Here is a 14527-nt window from a genome sequence, read left to right as displayed (position 1 = left end):
GTAACTTTATGTGTGTGAGGCCTGCCTTCTACCAGTAACAGAGGAATGACAGGGCGGTGTAAGCTGTCAGCACCTAAACATCTGAAATTATTGGAAATAAAATCACTTAAGGGAAAGGCTGCTTATAATCTTCTGGGATAGCTTTGAAATCGGATGTTTTAAACTACAGAGGTAGATTTAGTTACTTCTACCATGTTTCATTTATAAATGTTGAGAATGCTAAGATGGCATCCACAATGAAGATGGCAGGAAAGAAAAATTCATCTGGCCTGTTATACAGAGTGAAACAAGTCAGAAAGAGGAAAACAAATATCATATATTAACACATAAATGGGGAATCTAGGAAAATGGTGTGATGAACCTATTTGCAGGGCAGGAACAGAGACTCAGACCCAGAGAATGGACCTGTGGGCACAGTGGGGGAAGAAGAGGGTAGGACAAATTGAGAAAATAGCACTGACATATATACACTACCATGCGTAGAACAGATAGCTAATAAGAAGCTGCTATATAACACAGGGAGCTCTACCTGGTGCTGTAATGACCCGGGGTTAGGGGTGGGGGCCGTGGGGAGAGCTTCAAGAGGAAGGGGATACATGTATACTTATGGCTGATTAGCACTGCTATACAGCAAAAACCAACACAACATTGTAAAGCAATTAATTTCTAATTAAAACTTTTTTTTTTGAGAATTTTTAAAATAAGTTTTTACAAATAATGTATCCAAAGATTTTTGACCCACTACATACAGTAAGAATCTCGTTAAGAAAAATATACAGATTTTGATAAGAGTTTAAACTCTGAGAGAAAATTTAAAGCCTGATGCCAAGTCCTTAGATTGCTACTGCTTCAATTTCAAAAGACCAGTGGACAGAAATTTTAGTACACAGACTCCACTATGCTGTGGAGTTCCTTTTTTCCTGGGTCAGCCAGCTTTATTCTGCTTCATTAACCCCTTCTTTGCTCCTTGATGGATTTTGGAATCCAGTTTCCAGATTTTTGGATTTCCTTTAATAGGAAACTTCACAATCATTTCCTGGGGATTTTTTAAATTAAAAAAATCCATCTGACATAAGAATGATGGATTATAACCTTATACTAAAATGTGTTAAGTGCAGCTGAACTCCTCTATAACAAAGAACTGATCCCCCAGTCAGAACTGACCATTCTTTCAACAACACTTTCATCCCGTATAATACTACTACAGTGATTTGTAATAAGACGTGTATTTTTCTCTCTGGATATTAAGATAGTCAAAGACTTTTCAATCACTACTATTGTAACAGGACTCATAACAAAAGTTTATTGACCATCACTTGCCAGTTCTCTTGAACAAGCACATTTAATGTGAATAAATATTTAAACAATTAAAGTACATGTGATATTATGTAGTAAATATATAAATAAGATGCAATGAATATTTAGAGAAATATGATAGAGGAAACCACTAAGTTTCTCAGCGAGTGGATGCATTTTAAAGGAGGTAATATCTGATCTGGATCTAAAAAATTCAGTAAGGTGAATTCCCTGGTGGTTCAATGGTCAGAACTCCACATTCTCACGACTTAGGGCCCAGGTTGATGCCCTGGTCAGGGAACTAAGATTCCAGAAGCCACACACTATGACCAAATAATAATAATAAAATAAGATACCAAGGTATTAAAACACACAGACACACACACATACACACACGTATGGTTCAGGACCAAGACAAGCAATGAATGTAAGCCAATCAAGAGAGTGAAAGTAAATAGGTGATATCACTCAATTAAATTTAGACTAAAATCCTGTGGGCAATAAGGATCCATAAGGTGAAAGAGTTACTGATCAGAACCTCTGTGGGAAGATGGATAAATAAGTGAAAGGGATTGATCAACAAAGGACAGAGAAACCTAACAAAAGGCTACAAATACTGTGGAATAAACATTAGAAATAGTAACAGCATGAATACATTTAAGAACTCATGGTTGGCAAGTCACCTTATTTCAGAATGGTATTTTCAAATCAAGAATCTATTTTTCCAATAGAATAAATTATTTAAAGTACTGAAAGAGTGCGAGGCCCTTTTGTTCGGATGAGGGGAGGGCAGTTGGCCTGGGCCAGGTACGTCTTCAGGGAAGGGGTTCGACCAAAGTCACTGGGCTTGTTGCTTCTCTGGTCGCCACTCCCCTGGCTGGCCAGACAAGACTCGCCAGCAGTACAGCAGCCATTCCTCTCGTGCTTGTGGGCGCTGCTCTGAGCAGTGTCACCCTTTATACCAGAAAGTTTGCGGGCACTATGGGGAAAAAGAAAACCAGATGAAAGTGGAGGGAGGTGCTAGAATAAGAGAAAGAAAATCTGTGGTGGAAAAAGTTCCAGACTGCCCAGTGGTACACGGCAAAGTGGTACACCTCCGCAGTGGAAGGGGTTCTCAGAGGACAATGCATGGAGCAGAAGAGAACCTGGAATGCCCTGGCCTCATTGCCAAGTTTCTGCATTTACAGAAGAAAGCACACAGGACAAATAAATCAGAGAGAGGTAAGCACAAAGCTGATTCTGATTCTGATTTGGAAAATAAGGTGGAAGACAGCAAACCAAACAAGAAGAAAGAAGAGTCAGAAAACCCATGAGGCTTTGCCCAGGGTTTGGAACTGGAACAGGCTACTGGAGCGACAGACTCCAGTGGAGAACTCATGCTTCAGATGAATTGGAAAAACTCTGATGCCACCGACTTGGTCCCTGCCAAGGAAGCCAAGGTCAAGCACCCACAGATAGTCATATACCTCTATAAGGAAAGGCTGACTTGGCATTCCTACCCCTCAGAGGATGATGACAAAAACAATGACAGGAATTAACTCTCCTGAGTACCAGACCCTCTCACATCTGACTGTGGGTTTCAAGTGGGGGCAAGGAGGAGTTCTACTTGTCTTGACACCATAAAGATGGCTTGAGAAGATGTCCCTTGACGAGCCAGTATAGTTTCTGTGCTCTACAGCAGCCCAAGTGCTTTAAAGCTGTTCCATGCTACATAGTTTGCACGCCCATCCCTGTGGAGGGAAACAAGGGTCAGTGTTTCAAGGCAACCGATTCTGAACTTTGTTAAGAACAAAGGCCTTTCTATGAAGGACAAAACTTGCAGGATGGGATGTGGGAGAGCAGGAAACATCCACAACCCACAGCCCCAATAGTGTGAATTCTGCAATTCTTACAGCAAAGCATGTGTACAGTTTTTGGCTAGTGTATTACTACTAGTGTATTATTTGGGGTGGAGCGGATGGGGTGTGAAAGAAGGGAGATAGGTTAGGATCACTTTTGTTAACATTTGGGAAAACAGTGAAACAAAGGAAAGAACCACTAATGATGACTGGATTCTGTGTCCAGTACTGCAGCCTTTCAAAAAACGTCATTGGCAACCTGAATGAGGATAGTGAGACACTGTTTAAAAGCTACAAATGCCTCAAACACAGAAGCTATGGTGTTCCCTGCCTGAGCTTAATGCTGTTCCCAACAATGGACTAAGCCAGTTAAGAAGTTACCAAAGCTGCCACTTGGGGGATGGAAACTGGTTGTGGAGGAAAAGTCTTGTGAACACTGGCAGATCATTTTGTCTTAGAGGTGTTCATTCTTGAAACTGACAAGAAGACCCTTTCTTTTCCAATTATGAAGTTACAAATATCAGCTTCTCCATCCAAGCCACTGGATGAAATATTTTGGGAAGGGAAGAAGGTGGTATGGGCTTGCCTGGTGGCTCTGACAGTAAAGAATCTGCCTGCAATGCTGGAGTCCTTGGTTCAATCCCTGGGTTGGGAAGATCCCCTGGAGGAGGGCATGGCAACCCACTCCAGGATTCTTGCCTGGAGAATCCCATGGACAGACGAGCCTGGCAGGCTACAGTCCATGGGGTTGCAGAGTCGGGCATGGCTGAGAGACTAAGGAGAAGCTCAAGAGGGTGGTATAGGAGGTAGGTGAGCAGAGAAAGACAAGGGCCAGTGCTCATAGGGTGGAAACTCTTGGAGCCTCTGTTTTTGAACTTTGAAACTATTGGGGCACGGTTCAGTTACTGACAGTACAACTTCAAGAGTAGAACGATTTCAAAAGCCCTGGTCTCAGGAGAAGATTTAATTTTCTTACTGGGGCAGTGGTTCACTTTAAAATAAAATAAAATTTTTAATCATAAGAATTAACTAAAACCCAAACGCTGTCTTGAATCATGAGATCCATCAGTTCCTGACATCATAGAGACCTGAATCTAGAAACCCACTGTTAACTTTTAGGCATCTGTTAGGTTTCTGTGAAAATTTTTGTTTAAATGTAAACTTCATATCAACACTGTCAGTTTTTGTCTTAATAAAACTATAGATTTATTTCTGTAAAAAGTACTGAATATATCCCTAAGAAAAGCTGAGAAAGGAACTGCTACTTTTTATTTTATAATTATCATTATCATAATTGTTTTGTCACAAATACTGAAAATTAAATGACTTCAAAATAATTTCAACTGCATGTATATGAACATGAACTACTATTAAATGACCAAACTTAATTTCAAGGTAGTAGTATTTTAAAATACTTTCATATTACATATGAAATAATATTCATATTATATATAAAGGTGCAGATCCACGCACCTCCTACTATCATATGTAATTTCAAAAATTCCCCACATAATTTCATTTTAATTGCTAACCTTCCTCTCTAGAGAACTCTCTTAAATTTTCATTAGCTTTGCTATTACTTTTAATTGCATTTACTGTGCAAGTCAGAAACCCAGATATTATCCTGAAAACCACTTCTCTCTTGATGACAGCCATACATCATTAAATACCAAAAAATTAACCTCCTAAATAATCCTCAAATCTTCTTCTACTCCTCTCCATCTCCAGCCTCCCTACCAAGATCAACTCCTATTTATCTCTCATAAGAATTCCTGTCATATCATCTCTCTACTGGTCTACCAACATCCTCTCTCATGGCAGCACCCACCAATCACAGCAGTTCTCCACAATGCAGCAAAAATGATCTTTTTAAAACAAAAAAAGATCCTGTCAGCACCACCTGTATCATAGCCTTCAATGGCTTCACACTGTGTTCAGGAGGAAAGCAGGGAACACGGGTCTCGGCAGAACGTAGCCCCTTTCTTTCTTCTCTCCAGCCTCCTCTTGCGCTGTCCTTCCTCTGCTCTCTCCCCTTCAGTTTCTCCCACTCACCAAGTTACTTCTGACATATCATTCTGTCAGAAAGGCTAATCTCTTCACCGCGTTAATGCCCACACTAACTCTTTCACACTGAAATTCAAACTTCACTTCAAGAAAGCTTTCACTAATTTTTCAAACCAAGTCAATTTTCCTGTTGTATAATCTCATAATATTATAATTTTTCTTTTGTGAGACTACTGTAATTTCTATTTTCTTTTTACTTGTGTGATTACTTCTTCCTCCATCTTACAAGTTCTATGACAGTACCCATCAAACATTTTTTATAATCCAAAGTATGTTTACCACTTATATCAAAATTTGTTAAGTATGAAAAAATAGAACCATGCTGCAATGTATTAAAGCAATACAGAGTATACAGAAAGAATGCAAAATCTTCCCTCCTCCTCTCTAATCACCAGAAGTAACAACCATTACTATTCTATTCTGTATTTTTCAAGACTTTTCTCAAGAATTATAGTAAAGTATATATCTAAACATTATACTTTTTATAAAAACTGAATCACATTTAGAGTTGCCATATTTAGCAAATAGAAATATAGGTTGCTCAGTTAAATTCAAATTTCAGATGAACAATGAATTTTTTATCATACAAGTATGTACTAAATATTATTTGTTGTTTATCTGAAGTTCAAATTTAACTTGATATACTATATTTATCTAACAATTTTAATCATACTGATTATACCTCCAATAAGGAACTATGAAACTAAATAGGAAGAAAAAGGCTCGTTATTCTCAAATATGTAAAGCATTCTACATTCCTTAAAAATAAACTTCCATTTTCCTTTCCATGAGACAAAAATGGTCCATTTTAAGTATGAAAAACTGGAAGCCTGCTGAGAGTTACAAATTTTCTCAAAGTAACACTCAAAGATGGGTATTCAGCAGAAACTTTTCGTGGTATGAAAAGACTCCTGTAATTCAACTTTGTATGTATTTCAAATATATAAACTATATATCACATTTTATCATTAAATTTACAGGATAAAAATAATTTATACTTTAAAACATTCAAATCATTCTATGAATAAGTGAAAAACAAAGACTTTTAAAAAAGCTTCCTCACAAGTAATGAATCATGATGACTGAACTTTATTATTCTATGAAGATAAAATGATATGACCATTCTTACATCATTTAAACCAAATTTCAAAATGTTAATACCAAGCCTCGTTCTCTGATCAAAATCACCTTGACATTTAGAATAGAGTTGTTTTAAATGGTTCCACAGGAGAAACAGCACCATCTAATTATGTCCATGGTGTTTAGCATTGCAGAGGTAAAACAAATAACTTCTGCATGTCATCTGAAAATATTTATCTCCATAATCACTTTATTTAGCAATCATGATTTCATCTATGATCAGAAATGTGATAAACATGGGCTATAAATAGAGTTTATTTTGTTAGATACTTTAAAACATAAGACTATTTATTTGTTAATTATACTTCAAAAAAACCTGAAGGGGAAAAAAAACACCACTATAAGACCATAAAATTAATCTTAGCACCACATGGAGAAATCTTATGACATGTACTTCAGAGGTATTATTGGTTCAAGTTTGACCACAGTCAGTCAGCAGATTATAAAAATAAAATGATAATTCTCAGGTACAGACAATAATACCAGTTCAGTCAATCCAAATGAACAGGGGCAAGTTATATAATGACCTGAACAACATTTCCTAACATAAACTGAGGGTTATTTTTTTTAACAGTATAAACAGTTAGACCTAAAGTTAGACCTAAAACTTAAAGGATTATTGAAAAGTCTTGCATGAGTAAATAAGGAAACATGCACAAGATAATTCATGAGAGCATGATTTGTAATTTAGGGCAACAGAAAACTACTAAAAAATGAAAAAACAAGGGGTACACATTCATATAATGGATTAATATAATCAGAGAAAAAAATGAATGAACTATAGTTATACATAAGTTGAGTAAGAAAATGAAGCTGGAAAAAGAATATAAATGAAATGATATGTGTGGCAGCTAACATTTGCTCAGTAACATGCCACCCGAAAACTGAAGAGTGTTAAAACAATTAACATTTATTTGGCCTCTTATTCTGCAGGTCACCCGCTAAGGGTAGCCCCAACTGGGAAGTCCACCTGGAAGCCTTGATGGATCTCAGTTGAGGCTGATTCTGAGACCCGTGATCAGTTGCCAGGTTAGAAAGAGGCTGACTGCCTGCAGAGTACAGCACCTTACCTTTCCTCAACATGGTCTGTCATATTCTTCTTCAAACTTGTTCACATGGTTGTCTCAGGGTTCCAAATGTAGCAGAAAAGCAAGCTTCAAAATGCAAGTGTTTTTCAAATTTCTTTGTCATGTTTGCTAACGTCTTTGCGGCCAAAGCAAGTCATATGCATCAGTCAAATTAAAGAGATGTCCCTTCCACGTTATGGAAGGATCTACAATGTGACAACTTGCAAGAATAACAGGGATGAGAGAAATTTGTATCAAGCTTTATAATTTACCACAATATCACTTATACAATATTACACAAAAGAATACTCTGTGTACTGCTAAATGACACATGCATACACATACTGCTGCTGCTGCTAAGTCACTTCAGTCGTGTCCAACTCTGTGCGACCCCAGAGACGGCAGCCCACCAGGCTCCCCCATCCCTGGGATTCGCCAGGTAAGAACACTGGAGTGGGTTGCCATTTTCTTCTCCAATGCATGAAAGTGAAAACTGAAAGTGAAGTCGCTCAGTCGTGTCCAACACTTCACGACCCCATGGACTGCAGACACCAGGCTCCTCGGTCCGTGGGATTTTCCAGGCAAGAGTACTGGAGTGGGGTGCCATCGCCTTCTCCAATGAATGTATGTACAGTAACACTAAATGCCAGGTTCAAGACAGTGACTACTCTTGGCTGGAGAAGGGAAATGAGAAAGGGAAAAATAGAGAGAGAGCTTTAACTAAATTTATAGTTTTTCCCTGCATTAGCTAAAAGAAGGGTTTATGAATATTCTTAAAAAAAATAAACTATTACACCTTTTAGCATGCTTAAATAAAAGGAAATTCCCATAAATTAAGGGACTTATAAAAATCCATCAACACATATTACTAAATACAGACTGCAAAATAAAATCCGGCATAATTTTTTAAAAGCTCAGTGAATTAGAGGATCAATTTTCCATAAACTGCATAATCAAAAAAAACCACAAAGACATTAAAACAGACAGATAAAATCTGTTTAGAAATAGAAGCTGTTAAAAGATATAGATGCTCAAAACAGGTTAAAAAATACCTCCTTAGACAATTCAGTATCAAATATGGGCCAATAATTCAAAATCACAAAAATGACAAAATAAACTATCATGATCCATGATCAAAAGGAAACAACAAAAACAGACCTGAGAAAACTTTAAATAAAGAATTATTAAGTGCAGATGACAGTATGATAATGTTTGAATTAAAGAACAAAATGATGGCATGGAAAATTTAAGAATCAATTATAATCAAAAAGCCTAGAGAGCTGAAAGAAGTTCAAAATAAATTTTTACAACACTGCCTTCACTGAAATTAAAACACAGAGGATAAGTTACAACAGCAGATCATACAAATTAGAAAGAATTCATACCCTGAAAAGTTATCAAGAGAAATCACTCAGAATATGACACAAATTACAAAACATTAAAAATATATGAGGGATATAGAGACAAGAATGACAGAATAAGAGTATCCAGTGTATGTTTTTATCAAAATTGCAGAAAGAGAAAAGCTGGGAAAAGCAATATTTAAGGAAATAACAACAGAGAATTTACTGGCATTGCTGAAAGACAAAATTTCAGATTCAGAAAGCAAAATGATTCCCAAGTAAGATAAAATAAAAACCACAGCTAAATGAACTGGGGTTAGATTACATAAAATAATGGCAACAAGATAGGAAATGAAGAAGAAAGAATAGACACATTACCTAAAAAGGAATAACAATCAGATTAACAACAAGCTTCTCAAATGAAAAAAGAAAGTAATTATCAAGGCAAAATTCTATAACCATATAAACTATCATTCAAGTCTGAAATAATGATAAGTTAAACAGGGCAAAATTTTCTGGGTGACTTCTTAGAAAAAATAAACTTACGAAAACTAATTCAACAGAAGTAGGAAATATGAATACTGAACCTTCTATAGGTTTCCCTGGTAGCTCGATAAAGCATCTGCCTGCAATGCAGGAAACCTGGGTTCAATCTCTGGGTCGGGAAGATCTCCTGGAGAAAGAAATGGCAACCCGCCCCACAATTCTTGCCTAGAGAATTCCATGGACAGAGCAGTCTGGCAGACTACAGTCCATGGGGCCGCAAAGAGTCGGACACGACTAAGTGACTAATACATACACACACACAAACCTTCCACAGGAATTGAAACAGTAGTTTAAAATTATTTTTAAAAGAACAAAGAAGAGGAGGAGAAAGAAGAGGAAGGAAAGGAGGAAGGGTATGGAAAAGGGGTTATAACAGCAGAAAGACAAAAACACAAAGAAAAAAAAAAACACCAAGGAAAAAGGGAGGGGAGGTAAGATGGATGGGAAGAAAAGTGGCAGGCAGGACTGAAGTGTTCTAAGGAAAATTCCACAAAACTTTTTAAGGCCATTCCAATCTTTTACAAAATCTTTCTAAAAACCAAATTTTAAAGTTTTAATTATTAGAGTGTGTACAATAAATTTCTAGGTACTGCCTTAGCTATCTCTCGCAACATTTGACATACATTATTTATCATTTAGTAAAAATAAAAATAAATCATGATGAAGATGAGTTTGTTGCAGGACTGCAAATATAGTTTAATAGTGGAAATTTCACTACCTGATTAAGATATCAGCAAGATATATATATATATATATATATTTATATCACATCATATTTAATATAGTTATATATCACACTCGGGGATTCCCAGGTGGTGCTAGTGGTAAAGAATCCTCCACCTGCTAATGCAGGAGACACGAGAGATGTGGGTTTGATCCCTGGGTCAGGAAGATCCCCTGGAGTAGGAAGTGGCAATTCACTCCAGTATTCTTGCCTGGAAAACTCCATGGACAGCGGAGCCTCAAGGGCTACAGTCCATGGGGCTCCAAAGAATTGGACATGACTGAGCACCTATCACACTAAATGGGAAAGTATTAGGGCTCTTTTAAAAATCATGAAAAGAAGATGCCAACTACCACTTCCAATGCTGGAAGCCTAGACAGTGAATTAAAATACAAATAAGAAATAAAAGATACTAAAATTATACGCATAGGGTACGATAAAAGAGACAACCGACCATAAACTCACTCACATAAACGTAAGACAAAAAACAGACAAGTTCGATAAAATTTCCGTTCAAGACCAAATACACATTTTTCTGGAACATGAAAACCTAAATTTTAAAAAATGTATATGTATGATATGATCTCATCTTCGTCAGTCCAGAAAATAATGCCTATTATTGACCCAGGTGCAGAAAGCCCTAAGGTGTGCAGCATTATCATGTGGCATCAGCCAATCAGCCAAGGGGAACATATGCCAGTCTGCGACCAATGAGTACATCCACTCTGACCTGCTAGAGAAAAACACTGTTTACAACTGACTGAACCAATCCTTGATCCTCTCAAGAAGACTGTATATAGAAACCTGAACGACCCTAGCCAACCATGAGACTTGAGCTGGGTAAGCTATATGTATGGCTACAGCCCAACTGCAAGCCAGGCAGAAATGCCATGGCCCATATGATTCATCAGCAGTGGGGTGCCCCAAATCATTATATCATCTGCCATTCACTGTGACCACCTCATCAAGGCCAGCTAAGGGGAGACAAAGATCCATACCAGGCTAAGGACATAAATCAGGAAGAATACACATTCCTGGCAACCATGGCTTGGGCCTCTAGAGGCCTGGATCCAGAATCACTCACTGCATCATTTGGGAAAATCGCATACCCTGGGATTCTTCTGACTGGCACTTACTCCCACGTACCCAACAGTGGTGACCTATGGGACGTCTGCAATGGAAATGGGGGTGCTGGAGCTCTGGATGGCACATTTGGAAGGCCACTGAAGTTCCCCAGGTGACTGGTGTGAAACTGATAGGCATGCTCTCCAGTTACTCCAATGTAACTACTAGTGTCATTTATGCTTATGAGAACATCACAGTCTATTAAAACAAAGAAGCGCCTCACAAAGGAGTCTTAGCTGCCCTAAAGTGATAAACTGTAATATTCAAATAATGTTGCTACAACGCTGATTACAAATAGGCTCAGCTAAAATCCTATTGTGGCAATCATTTCACAACATATGCTCAATCATGCTGTACTCAGATTTATACAGTGATATAAATTATTTCTCCAAAAAAAAGGGGAAAATATGAACAATGTTGATCCCCAAAACAAGCCTTTTTAAATACTTTATAGGACCAATCCATGATAAAACAAACAGTAGCTAAGCAAACTGTCAGTACTTTACACTTAAGTTAATTTTTCTTCTGTAAGCCTTAGAGTGCTGAAGAATTGATGCTTTTGAACTGTGGTGTTGGAGAAGACTCTTGAGAGTCCCCTGGGCTGCAAGGAGATCCAACCAGTCCATCCTGGGGGAGATCAGTCCCGGGTGTTCTTTGGAAGGACTGATGCTAAAGCTGAAACTCCAATACTTTAGCCACCTCATGTGAAGAGTTGACTCTCTGTAAAAGACTCTGATGCTGGGAGGGATTGGGGGCAGGAGGAGAAGGGGACAACATAGGATGAGATGGCTGGATGGCATCACCGACTCAACAGACATGAGTTTGAGTGAACTCTGGGAATTGGTGATGGACAGGGAGGCCTGGTATGCTGTGATTCATGGGGTCGCAAAGAGTCAGACACAACTGAGCCACTGAACTGAAGCTTTATCATCTCCTGTCTCAAACAGATAAATGAGTTTAATCATACTATCTATCCTTACTCTGAAAAGGTTACAAAAAATTAGAAGTTCAATAGATGTACAGTAAAATTATCTATGATTAAAGATACTGAATGAAAGCATTTTTAATGCTTTAGAAATAAAACTGAAGGAACAATTCTCACCAGGAATAATATAAATTTTCTTTAAGACACTGAACTTCATCTAATGACATAACCGAAAAGAGGACTGAAATAGTCCTAAATTGCTTCTTAAGGCAAGGGAAGAAAAAAGAAATTTCTGACTATTGGCTTTTAGTCAGTTACCATGGGAACTCGGAGATTCCTTTTTTTTTTTTTCTTTAAGTTTTCTCTTAAAAGCCACTAAAAGAAAAAATATTGATGGTTTCTGTTCTGTTTAGAGACAATGACTAGGATAATTAATATTACGGTAGCAGCTTGTATCACTAGGATTTCCTTCTAACTCCTTCTCTTTTAACACAGCACTCCATTTTCCCACAACTTAGATGTTAGGAGACAATCAAAAATCAAAATACAGGTGATAATAGTTCAATATTTAAAACGAAGGAATAAAGCAGGGAATATTCAGGAAATACAATTAATTCAGACTGAGGATAGGATTAAGGGAAGAAAGAGGAGATGACAACAGAAGAAATAATGCAGGAGCTTGTGCCAAGGGGGAAGAAATAAGGATCTTGAGTGCTGCTAAGAAAGATCAATCTGGGACTTCCCCGGTGGTCCAGGGGCTAACACTCCATGCTCCTGATGTAGCAGGGACGTGTTTGATCCCTGGTCAGGGAACTAGATCCCACATGCTGCAACTAAGAGTTTGCATGCTGCAACTAAAGATCCCAGTGCACCTATTAAATAAATAAAAAATCAATACTCTTCTGATTCCGTCTACTCAGTACTTGACACTTTGGGAAAGGCACTTGATCCTTCTGAGTGTCAGTAAAATACCTACTTCCCTGCATTGTTTTGGGCTTCACAGCTGGCACAGTGGTAAAGAACCCAATGCCAGTGCAGGACACTCAAAGAGACGTGGGTTTGATCCCTGGGTCAGGAAGATACCCTAGAATAGGAAATGGCAACCCACTCCAGTATTCTTGCCTGGAAACTCCCATGGCAGAGGAAACTGGTGGGCTATAGTCCACGGGGCCGCCAAGAGTTGGACACGACTGAGCACAGTGTTGTTTTGAGGCTTAAGTCAGATAATGGAAAGGACGTATAGGACAGTTTGCTCAACAAATAATTACTGAGTACCTTTATGGGATACAACAGTGAAGCAAACAGATAATTTTGGTGTTCATGGAGTTCACATTCAGGAGGACCAAATAAATACTGATTTTCAATCAGAGAAGGCAAAGAAATCCACATATACACTTGTACATATAATAAATTCCCAAGATTTAATTCTCCTTTCTCTTGCAAAGTCTCATCCTTCAAATAAGATAACTAATTAAACACACACAAATTCCATCACTGGGCGCTGACTAGTACTTGATATTCTCTATGTATGACCATACAAATATAACAATGCAGACAGTACTATCATTGTTTGGCATTTTATGTGTGATCTAAAGGTTTTAATATGGGATACTTTTACTTTTAAAAAACAATTCCAGCACAGTTACATTCTGAAACAGTAGCCCTAATATAACTATTCCAAATAATCTGTCCATATTTTAAACCCCTTTCTAAAATCCTAGGGAAATACTTTAAAATAGGCATCTCTAGTAAGTTAACATAAATTACAAAATAAAACACACATGCTGAAGCAGTGGTTCTTAAATATTTTGGGTTGTCACAGTTTGGAAGGTATGACTGGTACCTAGTTGGTAGAGACCAGGGATGCTGCAAAACATACTAAATTGCATGAGACACTCCCCAGCAATAAAAATTACCTGGTCCAAAATGTCCACAGAACCACTGCCAAAAATTATTTTGCTCTAAAAGAACACTGAAGGTTAGTAAATTATTTACTGACAGAATCTCTGTGCTGCAGTACGTTATCAGATTAGTCACAATGATAAGAGAGACATTATTTAGTGAAATCCCATAGGAAATATTGTCAACACAGAACAGGAAGCTAAAGATCACTGAGAAAACTTAATGGTCAAATTTAATATAATCCACTACAGCTGATGGCTCAAAAAGAAATACATGGCTTCAAAACTTAAACTGGCAGTAACACCGCAAAAAGATCAATTTTATTTATAATCTGGAACTAACAGGGTTTTTCCCCTTAATGCAGATGGATTTCCTTGAACCACTAACAACATGCATTGGATATCAAAGCAAAAAATGTAGACATAAAATTTATATCAGCATTCCCTAAGGTGATTTTGTCAAGCAAGCAAGAAATATAGATCACACTGTTCCTTAAAAATATATCCTTTCAAAATCAGTCATTCATTTTACTAGTAGTATAGAATCTAATTACAGTA

At 37.6% G+C, this 14527-nt stretch overlaps 1 protein-coding gene and 1 pseudogene across 29 annotated transcripts in view; one reads left to right on the top strand and one right to left on the bottom strand.

The window, feature by feature from the left end:
* Nucleotides 1-14527, bottom strand: part of VPS13B (vacuolar protein sorting 13 homolog B) — an 805974-nt gene that overhangs the window by 514290 nt on the left and 277157 nt on the right. The gene's annotated exons all lie outside the window — the stretch shown is intronic.
* Nucleotides 1432-2945, top strand: LOC147359111 (chromobox protein homolog 1 pseudogene; annotated as a pseudogene).

The sequence above is a fragment of the Bos grunniens genome, chromosome 14 (genome assembly GCF_055505025.1).
Source record: "Bos grunniens cultivar Pamir isolate PY7600 chromosome 14, Bosgru_T2T1.0, whole genome shotgun sequence".
Taxonomy (NCBI): domain Eukaryota; kingdom Metazoa; phylum Chordata; class Mammalia; order Artiodactyla; family Bovidae; genus Bos; species Bos grunniens.
Note: the sequence above shows the minus strand (reverse complement) of the source record. Positions and strands in the feature narration are given on the sequence as shown.